At 36.6% G+C, this 18,324-nt stretch overlaps 1 protein-coding gene across 1 annotated transcript in view; it reads left to right on the forward strand.

Annotated features, from left to right (window-relative positions):
• c7h3orf70 (chromosome 7 C3orf70 homolog) overlaps nt 1-18,324 on the forward strand; it is a 33,042-nt gene that overhangs the window by 9,779 nt on the left and 4,939 nt on the right. The gene's annotated exons all lie outside the window — the stretch shown is intronic.

Here is an 18,324-nt window from a genome sequence, read left to right on the forward strand (position 1 = left end):
CTTTCATTTAGATTTTGTGATGCATGATGAATAACTGATTGGATTTAGGTAATATACAAACATTTAAAAGCTGATTAAATCTCAGTTACTAGCAACACAGTTGCTAGTAACATGTATTTTGACCCAACATAATGCTTTGAACACTCAGCAGACCAGCCAGTGTTAATTTCATGGCTAAAAATAGCACTTCTGTAGAACTTGTTCTGAAGTTGATAAAAGGCATGGGTCATGTACTGTCGCACAATTATACTAATGGTTCTTTTTTTAAAATTGTGATTCATCTGGTGGGTTTAGTTTATTTTTTTCAACACTGAGGTACAATATATTCTGGTTATCTTGGTTAAACGTACTTTGAAGGAAATGCTAGAGACTGTGCAGGAGTGAACAGAATTTGCGCTGGCTGTGTAAAGCATATAGTAGTTCAGTACTCTGCCTTTCCTACCTAATTCTCCACACGGATGGTCAGCTGGCTGAATGAAGTCTCTCATACTGTCCTGTCTGATAAATGTAAAAGTAACAGAATTGAGTGATAGCATTTATTTATCTGGAATCGACTCAAACAATTTCATGTGTTAATGCATCCAAATTGCCTGCTAATGCACATTGTACCAGTACAGTTCCAGTATCAGTACCTGGAACTGTTGTGGAACTACTTGGCTGTAATTTCTTGGTCACTCTGTAAACAACATCCACAGAAACTGTACCATGCAGACTGAAAAATCTGTTACCGTGAAAAGATTTTCCTGAATGTTGCTAATTGGCATCAAACCTACAGTTAAATTTATATTTATTGTATGTGCTATAATGACATCAAAAATAAAATCAGTACATTTTTATATTTGAGAATAAATTCAGGCAGCAAGCGGTAAAATAATCTTGAGCAATTATAAGAAATTGTTGCACACAGTTATTAATTTGGGCTCCTTATTAAGCATGTTTCTTTTCCAGAGAAAGGAGAAATGGAGAGCTATAGTGGTACTTTAGATGTTGGTAGTAATCACTGACTAAAAAGTACATTTTAATTGTAAAAAAGGGTTACAGCAGAGACCCTGCTGTACTCATTAATTTCCTTTTTACTGTCGATGTTGGAAACATGCAGCTCAAAATTTAACATGTGACTTTGAGAGGTGTTGGTGAAATTTTGCAGCATTCTTCTACCGCCAACACCTGTCTCTCAGTTTGAACCTTTCTCAGCCTGAAGCTTCTGAACCAGTCCCCCATAGCATAAATCCGACCCCTGACAGCGTGTCCGTCTCTTTGTGCTGTCCCCAATTTATCCCCATCTCACTCCAGCTGCCCTGAAAATCCTCAGATCAGTGTAAAACACAATCACCATCTCCTTTGCAGCAGCCACGCAGGGGCTTACAGCATGCAACCGCACAAGTCACATTGTAATCTTTTTGCTGTGTAATCGTGGGATTTCAGATGCCCCCACCTTCTCTTCAGAATGAGCCACGCGATTTTGAAATATTAGATGTGACAGAAATGTGATGAATCCCTTCCAGTGTTTATTGCAATCTGCAGAAAGCATTCAGGAGGCTCTGTAAAGCCAATCCAGTGTTTATCTGTCTGTGAACATTTAGACTTCCTCCTCCCCTCTAGCAGTAAAACAATTGCAGAGTGCAGATTTATTTTATCCAACTACACTGCCGTCCAAAGATAATCATACCTCTTGAACATTTCCACATTTTGTCACACTAAAAATAGAAACTTCAATATATATTTTTTTGTCATAGATCAATAGAAACTAATGCATAGGCTGCTGTAATTGTGAAGCAAAAAATAAATGACGTAAACAGCGGTTCATGATTTTCAAAATTAAATCCAGGGATTGAAGTGTGTACCTTTTCTTTGACAAAACACCTCACTTAGTAAAGCCTTCTTTGTGTCAGGTTGGAATGGGAATGTCTGTAAAGTTTCATATTTTTTCATGCATTCTCAATTGAATCCACATCTGAAGTAACACACTATGATTTGATGTCAGTCATTTCATTGTAACTCTGATTGTTTAGGGGTCATTTTCCTGCTGGAAGATGAACCTCCATCCTTCATCAGTCTCATGCCGTTTGCAGATTTTAGCAGGTTTTCTTCCAGTATTGCCCTGTCTGTCAGTAGATCTACCTGCTGACCTGCTTTCCTGTCCCTGCTGAAGAAAATAATTCCCACAGCATGATGCTGCCATCCTTATTTATAGCCTTATCTAATACCTAGTGTGTTTTGAATTAGGGACACAAAAGTTACAATGTGTTCTCATCAAATCAAAAACACCTTCTTGCACTTTTCTGGTGTCTCTGGCTTGTGATAAACTTTTTAAACTAACTTTTTTTTGGCTTTCTTTCAGCAATGGCCAGATTTTTGACATAAAATATTTGTATTTGATATACAAATTTTCCCAATCGAGCTGCGGACCTCTGGAGTTAAAGTCAGCCTGTTGGTTCTTTGGTAGATTTGAAGTTCTGGCATAGCCTTCCCATTTTTAAACAGTTTATTAAACAGCACTTTTTAAAATGTTCGAAGCTCAGAATTTTGTTTTACAACCATATCCGACTTTAAATTATTAAATACTATTGAATGCATTTATTTAAAGGTAGTTGGTAAAAAAAAAAAAGTCACATTTTTAAAAGCCCAGATATTGTATTGGTCTGTCACATAACCTCCCAATTAAATATATTAAAGTTTGTGGTTGAGTCATCAGGGAATGTGGAAATTTTCAAAGGTTGTGATTGTATTTTTTTTCCTTTTTTTGCAAGACATTCTTCATTCAACTGTAGGAAAAAATAATCATGATATAGTTTCTCACCTTCACATCACTCTCTGCTTCCACTCTCAGCTTCCCTGTGCAGGACAGTCATGCACCAGCAGTGAAAATAAACCATCTTTGGCTGCTGAATCAGACAGAACCAGGGCGCCCACTGAGAAAACTGTATGCGGCTGCTTTCTATGCTTGCTTCAGCTTGGCTCACTTCTCTCCAGCAAAGCGAAGTAATGCTGAATGCAAAAGAGCAGAACTCTGCGGCGGCCCCATATCTCGTCGCGTTTTCATTTCGAATGCGCCAGCAGCTGCTGCCTGTTAGCACAAACTTGTTCAGAAGCTGATAATTGTTCGTCCACCACGGGGGAGCCTTGCTGAGCTGCCTTTTTAATTACATTTTTAATAGGTTTTCAGGAAAACAAACAAAAAAGGTCACTTTGCTCAGCATTTATGTCCTCAAACACAAATGATTTCCATTATCTGGTAACAGCATGGGGCGATGATTACCTGTGTCTTAATTCCTTCTTTTATTTCCAGCCGAAAACCGAGCAACATCCCGCCGTTGCGGCTTTGAGTGTTTTTCCTGTTGTAGCTTTTCTGGCAGAGAAAATGGAGAGGAAAGAAACAGAATTTGATGTAGGTGGAGGCAGTGTTCCCAGCTGGTGACAACAACATCAGTCCAAGCCTCTCATTAGCAGTAATTAGCTGTGTTTAGTGTCACCGCCAATATGTCACATCTGATGACTGCCTTTGCTTGAAGCATCACTAGAACCACCTGGCCTGAATTCCTTTTTTTTTCTTCCTCTCACTTAATCCTTCTTTAACTGATTACACTTGCCAAAGAGAGTGATGAATTACTCATTAACAAAGTCTATCAGAGGCCATAATGAGCACTGAACAGTCTTGTCAGTCTGCTTGTTTCCTGTCGGCACCAATTTCTGTTTCTGGGATACATTTTGTTGTGTTGGTACAGGAAAGTGGGATCTCTCTGTCAGATTATCTCATCTGTCTCATTTGTCAAAGTACACTGCTTGCAAGTTGCAACTATCCAAAAGTGAAACATGGAGGTTTTCTAGGGCTACTCCTGTCCTGTGCAGATTGATTTGCTGACTGATTCTGAATTAAGCGCAGTGCTGAATTATAAACCGTTTCACCTTTTGCTAACGGATCAGTAATGGGGCCTGAGGCGAGGTTCTTGACTGATTGTTCATGTTTGCAGACCACAGCTCCTTCGATCATTTTAACTGCTGCTCTGTTCGTGATGGAAGCAGAGCAGAACCAGGAAAGAAGTCCGTCTAGATATTACACCACCTTCCCTTTTTTGATCTACTATCCTCCCACTGCAGCTTAGCTAATAAGAAAAGAGAAAAAGAGCTTGGTTTTATGCTCTCTGGATTTAGCTGAGGTTAATGTGAACTTATGTTTAAACTTTGCAACAGGAAGAAAATGTGTTGTTTTTTTTTTTTTTTTTATTGCCTCTGTTCTACGTGTGACAGTAAACTTTCACTGTTTTAAACTGAGCATCACAAATAAAAAGCTTTTCAAGATTTAAAACCAGGGATTGGAAAGTATTAAGTCTGGGGGACTGAATATCAATGCATGCCAGACTTTCAGATTTCTATTTTCAAGCAGATAATCACTTAAAATCACATGAAATCCCAATAAAATAAGCTGAGGTTTGTGCTTATAACATGACAAAATCTAAAAAGGTTTTCCACCAACCTGCTGTCTTCCTGTTCAGTGTATAGGTCAGTAGTTCATAGTGGCTAACTGTCTCACAATGGTGGTCCACTTAGTCTGCCAATAGATGGTCCATAACTCACAGCTGGAGAACGGAGAATGATCTGGAAGATCACCATATAGTGTGTTAAAGACTCATTACCAACCAGTATTGGCAGGAAGATTTACTTCACTGACCTCTTTCTCTTTCAGTGGGAGGGCTAAATTATGCCTAATTAGAAGAAAATAAAAATTAATCTTTCGCTGATGACCCTTACGGGGCATTTCTGACCAGAAACACGATTCTGCGAGTTTTTGAGACAAATGTGAAAAATAATTAAAATGGCTCCTAGGTTATTTGATAAGTTGGTTACCCTCCAACTTATTGCTGCATCCAAAAAGCATTTAAAATTCCTTAATTTATGCTGTTATTACAGAATTATAATCTCACAGTATAAGATATTGAACATTTGAGCCTTTAAGCACATTGTGTGATGATGTGGCCATAAATAGCTGCAGGTATTCCCAAACTAGGACTCCAAGAAAAGACTTGTGTCATTTTTGTTCTTGCAGAGCTGTGAGAGAGAGGAAAAGGGACTTGTTGTTGAGTACTAATAAGTCTTTTAGTCTCATTTCATGAAAACACAATTCCACATTAAGTTCCAGTAAAATGAAGAAAACACCAGGAGTATTTGTGGTGGAAAGACAGAAAAGCCTTTTTAGGCATCAAAACCCAAACAGACAATGGACATATAGATTGCATTTGATGATTGTTATGAAAACCCCTGCAGATTCTCCACACTGATCTTTGGAGATTTATCTTTATTACCATCTTCCTAACTTTGATGGCATGATAAACTGAAGTCACCACCCAGACTTTTTTGTCACAGTTCTAGTTGATTGAAATTTGCTCTGACTTCAGAAAAAACATTGTTTGGGCCAGGCTGTATTTTCTTGAAGTGATTTGGTGATTTATATAAAGATTAACACACGTTTGCTTTATTTGAATAGCATGTTATGCTCTCCTTCTCATTTTGTTGAAAAGAGAACTACACCTCTGTTTTGCCTTGTTTCAACCTCAGGGAGACAGTAGGCCAGAAACATTCAACGAAAAAAGAAAAGCATAAATAAGAAATGCTGCAGTTACATTTGTTCAGCAGGAATGATTAGAAATTCAGATAAGTGTGGCTCCTAAAATTTAGAGAAAAACAATAACTTGTTGAGGTGAATTTCCCCCCTCCTGCTAAATAAATGCATTAAACTTAAATGTTGGATTTCTCAACATTCTTCACCGTGAGATTACGCTTCAAAATCTTTACTGGGGTGTGAAGGGCGCAGTATATTGTGTGCTGTGGTGTCAGCTGAGTTGCATCATATAAGACTGTAGAAAGAAAGGTGAGGTTAATTGGATTTCTGTTCTCTGCTTATCATCTCATAAGCTGCTGTGACTTCAAAATTTCGAATGAAACTTTTTCCACTTGTTTCAACACAGCAGGGAGGAGAAAAGCTCCATGGAGTTTTCAATGTGTACCCGCATTGTCAGACAGTCGGGGAAGAGTGTGTAGTGGTGTGCACCTGTCATCGTTAATGGTCGAGGAAAGCTAGATAGACATCCATCCGGGAAGTCTTGAAACCATTTGTGTTATTCATTTTCTCTGCATGGTTGCAAAATGTTTGCAGAGTAAGAGAGAACAGGTATCCCATTGGTGTGCTCCACAACCTTTCAGCAACATCAAATTATGCTGTTACTGTAACTGCCTCCTCAGCTACTCGCCATCGCTTTCTGGGTAGTAGTTTCTATATATAGCTGCACACATATTTGCTTGCATGTGTTCTATCTTTATAGTAATCATGAACACACGGGGACAACAAACGACATTAAAAACACCCCACGCTTCCACAAAAGGGGCCGTGTGAAGATCAAGTGCTTAGTTCCTCTCGTAGAGGAGTAGAGCTTGCCAGTAAATAGACTCTGCTTTGAGAATATAAAGGAGTTTTTTTGTTTTTTTTTCCTGGCTAAAACCTCTCAGATCTTGCCTGCCAGTTTAATTCTGGGTCCTCTGCTGCCTCTGTTTTGCTACCCAATCTTGCTTGAGGTAGAGAAGAAACAAACACAGCTAGCCTCAAATAAAACAAGGATATTATATATAATCAAATACCAAAATAGTAGGACTTGAAAGGGTACATTTGGGTCCCAAATCTCAGGTTTCAGGCCATGATTTGGAGCAGATATGATGCAACAACATCACATCTGTTTACTTCTTTTGCTTTCATTTTACTTTTACATAAGCAGGAACAGAAAAAATAAACCAACCCCGCTAGCGAGCAGGCGCTAAGGTTGCAGGTAATATTCTCCAAAGCAGAGTTTGTGTATTGGTAATTTTATTTTAAAATGAAAAATGTTTTTTTTTTTAAAAGTCACCAATTTTGATGTATCAAAAAGAAAAAGAAAAAAATCAGAACTGAGTGGTATAAAAAATAGAAAAAAATCAAATGAAATAAAAGCCAGCACAGAACTAAGCAATATATCATATATGAAATTACAAATAAAAGGCAGGAAATTGTTATAGGAATGCTGCTAGCTCTGATTGGCTAATGATGTATTAATGCAAATCTAATGAGGAGGTGAGTGTTCAGCCTCTTTATCAGCTATCTTGATAAAGATATCTAATTGCATTACTTTGGCTTGGAGTACTTTGAAATATGTTGTCTGCCATGACACTTAACAAAAGGCAATAAAAACATTGATGTAATCTTTGTCTGACAGCATGTACACAGGGGTAATGTCTCTAATGTAACCGTTTGATAGAATACTTGTTCTCATTAATGAATTTATAGCAGGAAAACCCAAACTGATTAGATGCATTTTAAATTTAAAAACCTCAGTTGACAAATAACGGCAAAACTTGCCCTAATTTTATTTGCTTGCATTTATATTATATTTAAGAACCTTAAAAGCTACTATATCATTCAGTGAGAAAATTTGTATTGTTGACCAAATGTCATTGTTTGAAAAATGTGTCATCCACCAAAGTAATGCTTGTTTTGCATCAAAAACACACTGTATGTTTGGAAATGTTACTGCTGGAACATGTTTTTGTTTTGGTTTCATAATATAATCAATAAATGGCATATTTGTGCTTCAAAATAGATGTCATATACCCACTTAAATGAAAATCATCTAACTATATACTATTTTTTATGTTTTGATGTTGGATTTTACTTTTAGAGCAGTATTTGGTTTTGTTTGGCTCAGACTTTTTGCAGTAAAACCTCGTAATTTTGTAATATATTTAGTCTAGATAATTTCCTATCCAATCTCAGTTTTAAGATGCAGCAAACATCTTGCCTAATTCCTACTCATGAATATGAGTGTTAAAGAAAAATTTAAATGCAGCTTTTGAGTTTTTTATTAGTGGAAGTTTAGCTCGTTCTTTCTGTCGCCTGTTTCTCGCCCTTTTTGCCGGTCTTCATTGTCTCCAGTTTGAGTGAAGGAGTTATGTGCCCAGCACAACAAGTTCTGCTTGGACCATAACAAATTTCCTTTTGAAATGCCAAGTTGCATCAGTACCGCCACATAATTTATTCTCATTACATTCCACTGGAAATCATGCATGTTTGGTGGGAAAGTTTGGCAGGAAAACGGTCTAATGGCAACTTTTGAATTTGTGATGAGCTCAAGATTGTTATAGCACTGTTCTACTATTCAGCTAAAGGACATTGTTAAAAGAAAAACATTTTCACATAGAAGCAACATTTATGGAAAAAAAAACTTAAGAATAGCATATTTTGCACAGAGAGAACTTGGTTTACAGAACTCAGTAAAATTCCCAGTGGCTGCATGTGGAGCAGTTTTTGACCCAGTGTGCTTGAAACAGGAAAGAGGAAGGGAGTTTCACAAGATCCTGAATCAGAGCGTCATCTTGGCTGAAACCTGAAGCTTGTGTTGCTGCTCTTCACAGGAAAGATCTGAACACAAAAACCCAGCCAATAGGGGAGATTTAGTGATCTGCACTAAATCCAACAAGACATGTCATAATTATGCATACACTACTATAAAGTGTATGCATAATTATGGTTTGCACATAAAGATTGGTCAGACAATCAAAACTTGTGAAACTGCTTGTTGTGTTTCTTTTTGTTTTTTTCTTTCACGCTGAGCTTGTTTACAGTCCCAGCTTCTGCCTGCAGGCAGTCAGGCGGACTGAAAAGTGGACAGAGTAATGTGGAGCTCCGTAATGGAGAGTGAGAGAGACAAATGAGTGTTCTGTAATATTTTCCAGAGACTCTACCTTGTCCATTAAAGCAGAGAAAGCAGCTTGCAGCCTGCCACGAGCAGGAAGAGGAGGAGAAGCGACATGCAAGCTGGAGATGTGTGTTATCAAAAGAATAATCCACTGCCTCCTCTGGGGATGAACTGCTTGCCCTCCCACTTCACCATTAACCTCCTTACTCTTATTTCGATTGTAAATATCTCTAAAAAATAACTTGTGGCTATTTACAACATTCTCTTTTTGCTTTTCTGCTTGATTCAATACTGCAAGGAGGCAGCTTTAAATGTCCTTGATGTTTTCTGTGGATTTTATTTTTTCACATGGACCATAAAGATGAAATAGAAAAAAGTCATTTTTATCCTGTATGAGTGCAGTTAGAAATTCTTTCATTTCCGATATTCTCTCATGTGCAGTTGTGAAAAGATTGAGACTCTCCATTAAAAGTTGACCTTTCAAAAGGAAATGCACACATATGTGTCATTCATGTACATGTGAGTAATTTTACCCATTTTATTTGGTAAAATGAATAGATGCGAGTGTGTTCTGAATTGTACTTTACTGTCAGATCTGTTGCTAAAAATCCGTATGTCCAGATGTGCTGGAAAAACATACAGGCTTTTCATTGTGACTACATTTTATGGCCTTTATTAGTTCTTCATTTGATCAATGCTTTTAGCTGTACTTAATTGTGATGTGATGAAAGGTTCTTTCAGTCCCTGCTGAAAGTGTAGCATGTTCAGCAGCTGGTTGAATGAGACCCCTGGCAGAGGAAAACATTGTGTCTGTGTTTGCTGTGGACAGCTCAGTAATGTGCAAGTCAAAGAATTGACTAAAATGTTTGACATTTACTGTTAATGCATTTACTGTAAATGGCAGATTTTTTAAAAAAAAATCTGTATTTACTTTAAAGCAGAACCAGAAATATCCTGCAGCATCACATTTGTTGGTGTTTCCACACAGGAAAAGACACAAAAAGCAAGATAGACTTTTATCTAATTAATTTATACATTAAACATCTCTTTTTTTGCCAGAAACTTTATTTAAAACAATACTGAATGAGTCTTACGCTGGAAACAGTTTCCAGTTTAAACTAAACTTGCTATACACTATTATTGGATTTGGCATTACTGTACTGTTGTCTAATAACTAGTAATGAAGTATAACATTGCCCACTGTGACATTATTATTCATTGAAATGATCACACACAATGCTGTTTAATTTTTGCTTCTGTTTTTTTCCACAGTATTTATAGACAGAAAGGAAGAAATATGGAAAATATTTTTATCATCAAATTTCTACAGAAACTTTAGATTTACAAACTATGAGGCAACGATGCACCAGGATGGCTTATCTGGTAGAAACTGTAATTCATAATAGAGGGACCTCTTTGGAGACTGGCTTTAATTAGGTTGGTATTTAAGCATTGCATAATGGTGCTGCAAGACATTTATCTCTTTATTTTTTTCAGAACCACAAGGTTCCCACCACTTTCCTTAAGTTTCAGCTTCTTGGTCACTAAAAGTTTCAGCAGCTGTCGGCATCAATAGTGGTGAGTCCATTCAATGTACAATAATCTGACTGGAAATATTAAGAGGCAAAGCATAAATTTAAGACACTTAAAAATGACATATAAATAAATATCTATGGTGTACATTTTAGGACATCCTCAGGTCTCAGGAAAACTTTCTCACCTATTAGAAAAAACAGCCTCAGATGTCAGACCATAGACCCCTGATCAGAATAAAAAGTCTTAAAAACCCCGCCAAAAACAGTTTCAGATGAAAAGGTCTCAAATAAAACAATGTCAGCTTTTATTCTGATCTAATTTTTTCTGAGACCTTTCGTCGGAGGCCGTTTTTTGCCAAGACTTTATTCTGAGGCCATTTAGTCAGAGGTCTGATGGGTTTTTCTCTACAGTCTGACATCTGAGGTAGTTTTTTCTAATGTATGAGGATGTTTACCTGAGACCTGAAGATGTCCTAAAATGTACACTGTACAATTGATTGGTCAGATTGGTTCACCCTCCCTTTGGATTACTAAAAGGTTTGGGACATAACTTAATTACATTCTGCAAATTTAGCCAATGCTGCCATCACATGGTTTCTTGTCTTTCTATGTGCTAGCACTTAAAAAAAAAGAAGTCTTGTATGGGCTTAAACTGGTGGAGTGAAGGAAGTGAATGGCTCAGTCTGTTACTGCATAAGAGCAGAATATGTTTCTTTTGTGGTGATCTGTCTTTTTTTTTTCTTTTTTTATACTGTGACTTTCTGACCATCTTGGTTGAAAACTGCACAGTTTTTGAGAGCTCCCTACTTGTCAGACAATTATTGTTTTATTGTTCAGTAGCTTAATTATTAATTAATAAAGAATGGCCAACGATGACTACCTCAAGCATTCTGGATGCTGAGGTGAGTGAATCTTCATCAGCATAGATAAAGTGTCTGCATATGGCGGCATGACATGAAGTGCTGTTAATATTTAGTCAGTGCTGCAAAGATTTTGTAGTTCTATCAATTTTGAAGCACTGGCACTTATATTACAAGTCTATGTTGTGATCCTGATCCCATTGAGATATTTACATATTTACATTTTTTGAATGACAGAAATCTGTGATTGCCTTGCCAGATAAAAAAAAAAAATAATATTAAGAATATTCAGATACTTTATTGTTTGTGTAGCTTTGGTTTAAGGTAGATTATTTTTGGGGGGGATTGCTAGGGTGTTGTATTTTTACCAAAGTAGTTTCAGTGTTGCTGGGTGACATGAAAAGCAGTGCTGCAGTAATACCAACTTTTGCAAAAGTTGGTACTAATGATAAAAATAGGTTTTATTCTGGGTAGTTGGATGCAATGTTTATACTATAAAGACCAGCCCAAGTAACTTTTATATATGTGGGTCTCAATCCTTTGAGACCCACATATATAAAAGTCTGTTATTTCTGGTTTTGATAAGAATCAGATTTAATAACAGTGAAGGAAAAAAACCACTAGCTTCATCTTCAATGAGATACTGTATCAAACTTTCTGTGTTGTGTTCCTTGACTATAAAGAAAAGGAGGTTCAAACGTGCTGGAAGTTTAAAGTCAGAAAATGATGTGGCACTGTGGTGGATGTCCTGCTGCGAGAAAGAAAAAAGAACAGCTGTTAGCCCTTTCTATGTTTACAACCAATTAAAATCCATTTCCATCACAGCCCTGAACTTACCCATAAACGACTTTGGCCAACAAATGGCAAGAACAGTGTCCAGCTTGCATGTTGACACTTTCTTCATATGAGCTTCACTTTCTACTTTCACCTTTGCAGAGTTGTTTCTGTAAACCTACAGAGCTGATTAGTTGTGTTACTTTTTCCATTCAGCAACTTTAGTTATTAATGTAAGAGCAGATCCATGATAAAACAGGCTTGCTTTTCTACTTCACTGATAAATGTCTGTGTCACATCTGGGAAGATGTGCATTTTTTTTTCCGCTGTCTCTTTCTTTGTCATGTCCATTGTCTGGTGGTGGTGCAGACAAATGGAGCGATATGCAAATGATTAATTAGGGGAGTGTCTGCACCCATTCATGAATGAAAATGAATAGAAATCAGGCCTGTGCATATGTATGCAATTTATTTATTATTAAAATTCAGAAATGAGAATCACACCCACACAGCTTTATAAATCTACTGAAAGCATTTCCATTGTACATTTACAAATAAAGCTTAGTTATGAAAGAACAGAGTTGTATGTATTGACTTGACTTCTCGCCCTAACATGGCTTTAAGGTGAGAATAATAACACACAAATCCAGACGCCACTTAATATCTAAAAATGTCTTGTCTGATAAGAAGGATTGAGAAAGATGAGAACTTGCATCAATATATCTCTGTACTTTTTATAGGTTTGTGCCAGATTTATCCTTCAGTCTTAGTCTGAGACATGGAGCTACATGATATTCAAACTTGGCACACATTTGTTCATCTGTCTGGCTTTGCTGAGGCTTCGGTGTATCAATGAATGCGCCTCATGTTGAGCTGTGCCTATTTTTACAAGAAATAAAGCACTGTTTTAACACAAGCATCAGGTATCCTGTTCTTAACACATTTAAAAAGGTGCTATGCGATCAGAAAATGAAATCTAGTTTATTCATTTGGATGGGCATACGCTGTATGTTTATTAATTGCCATTATTGGAGTCAAACCTGATGTTTCTTTGTCTACATCTGTTTAAGCTGTTAAAAAACAGATGCTTCCAACCTGTTATTGATGTTAGAGTTTAGATAAAGCAACAGTTTATATTTATTTGTTTTTAAGTTTGCCTAAAATTAAAAACGTTTTATGCTTATGAAATTGTGCCATATACCATAAGATATTTCATACCAACCATTTGTCTGTGAGTATCAGCAAAGCCAGGGGCCCATTTTATAACCTACCTAGACATCCATTGAGTTAAAAGTAATTTTCTTTATTATACCCCTAGTCTGCTGTAGCTGAAAGTAGTTATTTAACTTTAATAAATAATACCTACCTGCAGGAACTTGCCCAGATTTCATTTACAGTAGTTTGATTAGGATTTATAAACCATTTTATCTTATAAGAAAAAACTGGCCCAAATGTTGACCAGAACCTGAATATATTAAAATACAAGGTTTTCAGACAATAACGTACAACTAAATTAAATTTTATGTAGGATTTGCATATTTTTCTGACAATTTATTTCCATCAGCTCATGATAACATTTAACTTCACTGAAAAATAAACTGATTTCAATGGTTTAGAAACATGAATGTGAATTGATTTATTTCCTGGTATGAAATGAAAGTCGGTGGGGATAAGATTGGGGTACTATTTGGTAAAGAGTTGATTTTTTTAATGAGAAGTCACAATAAAACATGTTTGATTAAAAACTGCTGACTTTCCCACCAAAATAGTTCATGTTTGCTAACTTTGTAATTCCCTTTACTTGATAAAATTAGTCTCAATTACTCCATGAACTGCTACAGTACATTTTCATTTTATTTATAACAAATTATGTTCAGTTTCACCAAATATAAACTCATATTTTCCACCTTGCGCTGTTAAGCCTCTATTGTATCCGTCTTCCTGTTTTTCGCCTGCCTTTGTGTTTGTGGATTTTCCTCTCTTTGTTTCAGCCAAGCCACTGTAGAAAATGATCTGCAGCTTTACCATAATGTTCCTCCAGGCGAACAGACACATGGATGTATTTAGTTGAGACTGTAGACACCTTGGAAATTTACATACTCACTGTCTTCTTTCTGCAGAGCTGCCAAAATCGGCTAGAGTTGCTGTAGCGTTGGCTCCATATGTCTGTGTGTGTGTGTGCCGTGTGTCCGAGCAGGCATCTGTCCGTCCCTCACTAGGGCTCTTGGTATTTGAAACTCCAGATGGATGAATGCAATTAGATGTAATATGCTAAAAACTAAATGTCAACACATCGCCTTTTTACAGCGTTAGCTCTCATTTGTGGGCGCTCTCTTGTCTGGCTGAATGGGCTCATCTCATTCTGAACATGGACCACTGAGTTTCCCTCATTTAACCGACCCCGGCTGCTGCTTTCCCTCTTTTGTCTGCATCGACATGAGCTCCAGTGTTTTCTGTTAGCGGCGTTTACACTGTAAAGCTTCAGCCTCTTTAATCCCCCCCACACTGGAGCCTGATGGAGACTTGCATCATTAAATAACGATTTGGTTGGAAGAATGGAAACTATTCTGTGACAGAAGCCGATTTGTAAATCACTGACAACACAAAGCCGAGCCACTTCCGTACTTTATACTTTCACTGTAACCTGGGGAATAAAAAAAAAATTATTCTGATTCAATGGATCTTCATGCCAGTGGAAACAAAAGACGAGGACACAAAGCAGTTGAAAGTGATGTGTAAGCTTGTCATCTTCTGTAGTTTCTCTGGCTCTCCTGGGGGCCTGTTAGACAGACAGCTACAGTATTCATGCAACACTGGAATCAATCAGCTGCAAACAACAAGCAAAATCTTGGAGGCATTAGAAACTTGTAAATGACCAGGCTAATTTATAATACATTGTGAGCAATCTGGTATAACCTAACACTAATTAGTCATTTGAATCTGTAATATGCATTGCTGTTTGTTGTCATAGTTTCATGTTTCAGATTATCAAACTGATGTTCATTTCAGACAAAGATAATCTGAGTAAAAAAAACAAACACACTAAAAAAACCAGTCTCAATCAGTCTGGCTGTATGGGAAAACTTTGAAGCATGTTTTTCCTGTTGAAGGTAATATCCCAGCTTGTCAATTTGATTGCTTGTTCTCACAATTTTGCTTCACCGCACAACTAAAATGTGCTTAAGATTAAGGCCACAAACTGATGGCTGAACATTCTCCATTTTCCCTCAGAATTCATAGTTCCATCCCAAAGCAGCAAATCAACATCAAACCTTCATACCACCACCGTCATGTTTGACTGTCAGTTTAATGTTCTTTTTCTTCATTCTATGCCAGATGACAAAACACATGCCCTCCAAATATGTTCCAGTTTTGTCTTGTTATTCCACAGGACGTTTCTCTGAAGTTTTGGGGTTATAATAATTGACACTTAGGTCAAATGAGGCGAAGCCAGCAGTGCTATGAATGCTTCTATTGTCTTTTGTGAACTTCTTTAAATATGGTGGGTTGGTCACTCCTGGGAAAGTTCACTACTGCTCTGTGTTTTCTTCATGTGGGATGACTCTCATTGTGGTTTGCAGGAGTACTATGGCTTTAGAAATTGCATTTCAAGGTTTTTAAGATTAATCAGTGTCAATTGTTTCCCATTTGTTCTTCAATTTCTGTAGACTGGAGAGGGATGTATTGTGTTTTTTTTTTTTTTGATCTTTTGGCCTATTTTTTGTTCAAACAGATTTATTTATGTTGATTCCTTATTCCCAGTAATAAGGCCTTGGAGTGACTAGTGAAACTGAACTGAGCTTTTTCAAAAAATTGGATTAATTAGATTTAATTCATATTTTAACAATGGAGTCAACTGTCTTTTAATACTGAGCCACAATGATTTGAAACTTCTTATATAACATTATGTACTCAAATAAATAAGAAAAATAATTTTAAAATTGTATTTTTTTTTATTAATGAAGTAAATACTTTCTCACTTTACACTAGTTGTGAACATTGTCTTTTATACACCCCTGAGGTGGGCCACACATTTTATTTTCAGGCATCAAATAAATGGCTTGGTTGCCCTGCTCTAGTTTGGCCTCAGATGTTGGTAGTAAGAAAATATTTTTTTTAACCTTCGGCAGCAGAGACTGCTTTGTGATATGAAAATTAATATTAACCCTAAGGATGAACAGATTGTTACCACAGATGTATGATTCAAAAGGGGCATCCTTGGCCTAGATTGACTTAAAGCATTTGTGTGTTTGTGCTGTTGCTGTTTTGTGGCTTGCCAGGTGCACTAGCAACATGTTCAATGCTTCATAGTTGATTGTAATGCAAATGAAGCACACTGAAAATGCTGCTTTTCTAAGTTTGTGGCAGTTGACATCTCTCCTCCAAGGTTTGACACAAGAAATAAAACATTTTGAATTTCTTAAGCATTTCGCATCTGTGAATAATTGCAGGAAGCTATAACTGATATTAAAAAACATCTTCAGGCATGTACAGTATATACAAATTCTAAACACAGTTGCCTCAATAATTGCCTGTAAATATTTGCCTAAATGCTAATTGGTAAAAAAGAAACAATTATGGAAAACCCCATAACTTTTAAAGAGAAGGAGTGTTGGCATGCTTCTTTGCTAAGCTAACTTTTAGCTACCAGCTCTACTGTAATGCTAAAGACAGCTTGTTGTTGTGATTTACTTGAAGCTGCTATTTTCCTCTGTAATACTGCTGTAGTTAGTAGCACTCTATCTAAAGTATTTTGATCAGCGAGCAGCTACAGTACAGCAGTCAGCGACAGTCTCTAGCTCTGAGTAGCTGTCATGGTCAAGGGCACTTTGTCAAAGGCAGGCGAATTAACTGAGCGTGTTTTTGATGCTGGGAGAAACCAAAGCTCCCGGAGGAAGTCCACATAAGCTCTGGTTGCTTCAGGGTCCTCTTGATGTGATGTGACAGTGCTAACCTCGAAGCCACAGAGATGCTCATATTTGCTCTCTGCCTCTAACCCTGTGTTGGTTTTCAACAGCTTCTGTGGAAAATGCTGGGACCATTAGCTGCCACATGCCCTGTTCTTCCAGTCACCGACTCTGTTGTTGTGTTTACTGGTAGGCAGTGTTGTGGGTTTCAAATAGATTTAGGCCTGAGGCAGCTTTTAGAAAGGTTTGAAATTTGCCTCGAATCCCTTGAGAGTTTCTCAAAACTTCACAGAACTTTCCCTCGATATAGAAAGGGTTTGTCGATATATTAAAAACGACATATAAATGTTTTACTCCTTCTGTTAATTCTTCATTTTTTCCTGAACTGAAAATTAAAGGAGAAAGTCACTGCTACAGGTGCAATATGTAAATAATATTATAAAGATTATATTATAAAGAATATTTTATTTAATTTATTTTTTTACATTTGTTAAATAAGGTCATGACCGTGTGACAGCTAATCTGTGAAAAGATCAATCTCCTCCACATTGTCCCTGAGCTGCTGTCTGTAGAAATGCACCGCTTTAGAAAAACATTACGATTAAACTGAATAATTTCCTATTCTGTCTTACCCCATACTGTCATGACATAGTGACAGTTTCAACAAATATGTAAAAAATCTATATTTTTTGTAAAAGTTACAAGCTATATCTTTAATGTTTCTTGAAAAGTAAATTTAGTTGCTTTTGTTAAATCATATCTGATAACTTCAAGGTAAGAAAATTATTCACTTTAACCTTAATGTTTTTCTAAAATGATATTCATGGTTAAATGAAGTGTCTGAATGATATGTCGAAATTTAGGATTTCTTCACTATAAGCAGTGAATGTGTAGTTTTAAAGTATACTTTTGAGGGCATTTCACTCCACATTGTGGAGGACATTATGGATTTATATCGTCATTTTGACATTTTCCTGAGCATGAGCTGGGGAAATATTCTAACAATAATAATCTTTTAATAAAAATACAAGGCTTTCACTGTATTACTGGAACGATAAAACAATTTAACATATTACAGATATAATAATGTTATTTGTAACATGTATTTGTTGTGATTTCACGTTATTTCAATGTTGATACAATGAGTAAACAATTGCTAAATTTAGGACTGGTTTTCAACTGAAAGTGTTGCAGTTTTGCTTTAAGAAGTAACACTAATAGCATAACAATAAGAAGGTCATATTATCTTCTTAGTTAGTTGGGCTGTCTGCTCAGATGGAGCCCGCAGTTAGCTGCTTGACAAACATGTCACTCATAGTTTATCTCCGACTGATCTTTGGTGTTTTGTTTTTACAGTGTAAAATCCTTTTTAAAAATTACTGGTGACCAGAGATTTTTCTTCCCTGTTTGGCAGACTTTCAGTCACATTTCTTATAGCATGGAAACCAGTGATGGTTCTTGTATAAATGTCATTTTCAAATCAACAATAGCAAGAACCCATAGTAGGTTTTTGCTCTTACAAACTGTTTTAT

This window comes from Xiphophorus maculatus, chromosome 7, assembly GCF_002775205.1.
Source record: "Xiphophorus maculatus strain JP 163 A chromosome 7, X_maculatus-5.0-male, whole genome shotgun sequence".
Lineage (NCBI taxonomy): Eukaryota > Metazoa > Chordata > Actinopteri > Cyprinodontiformes > Poeciliidae > Xiphophorus > Xiphophorus maculatus.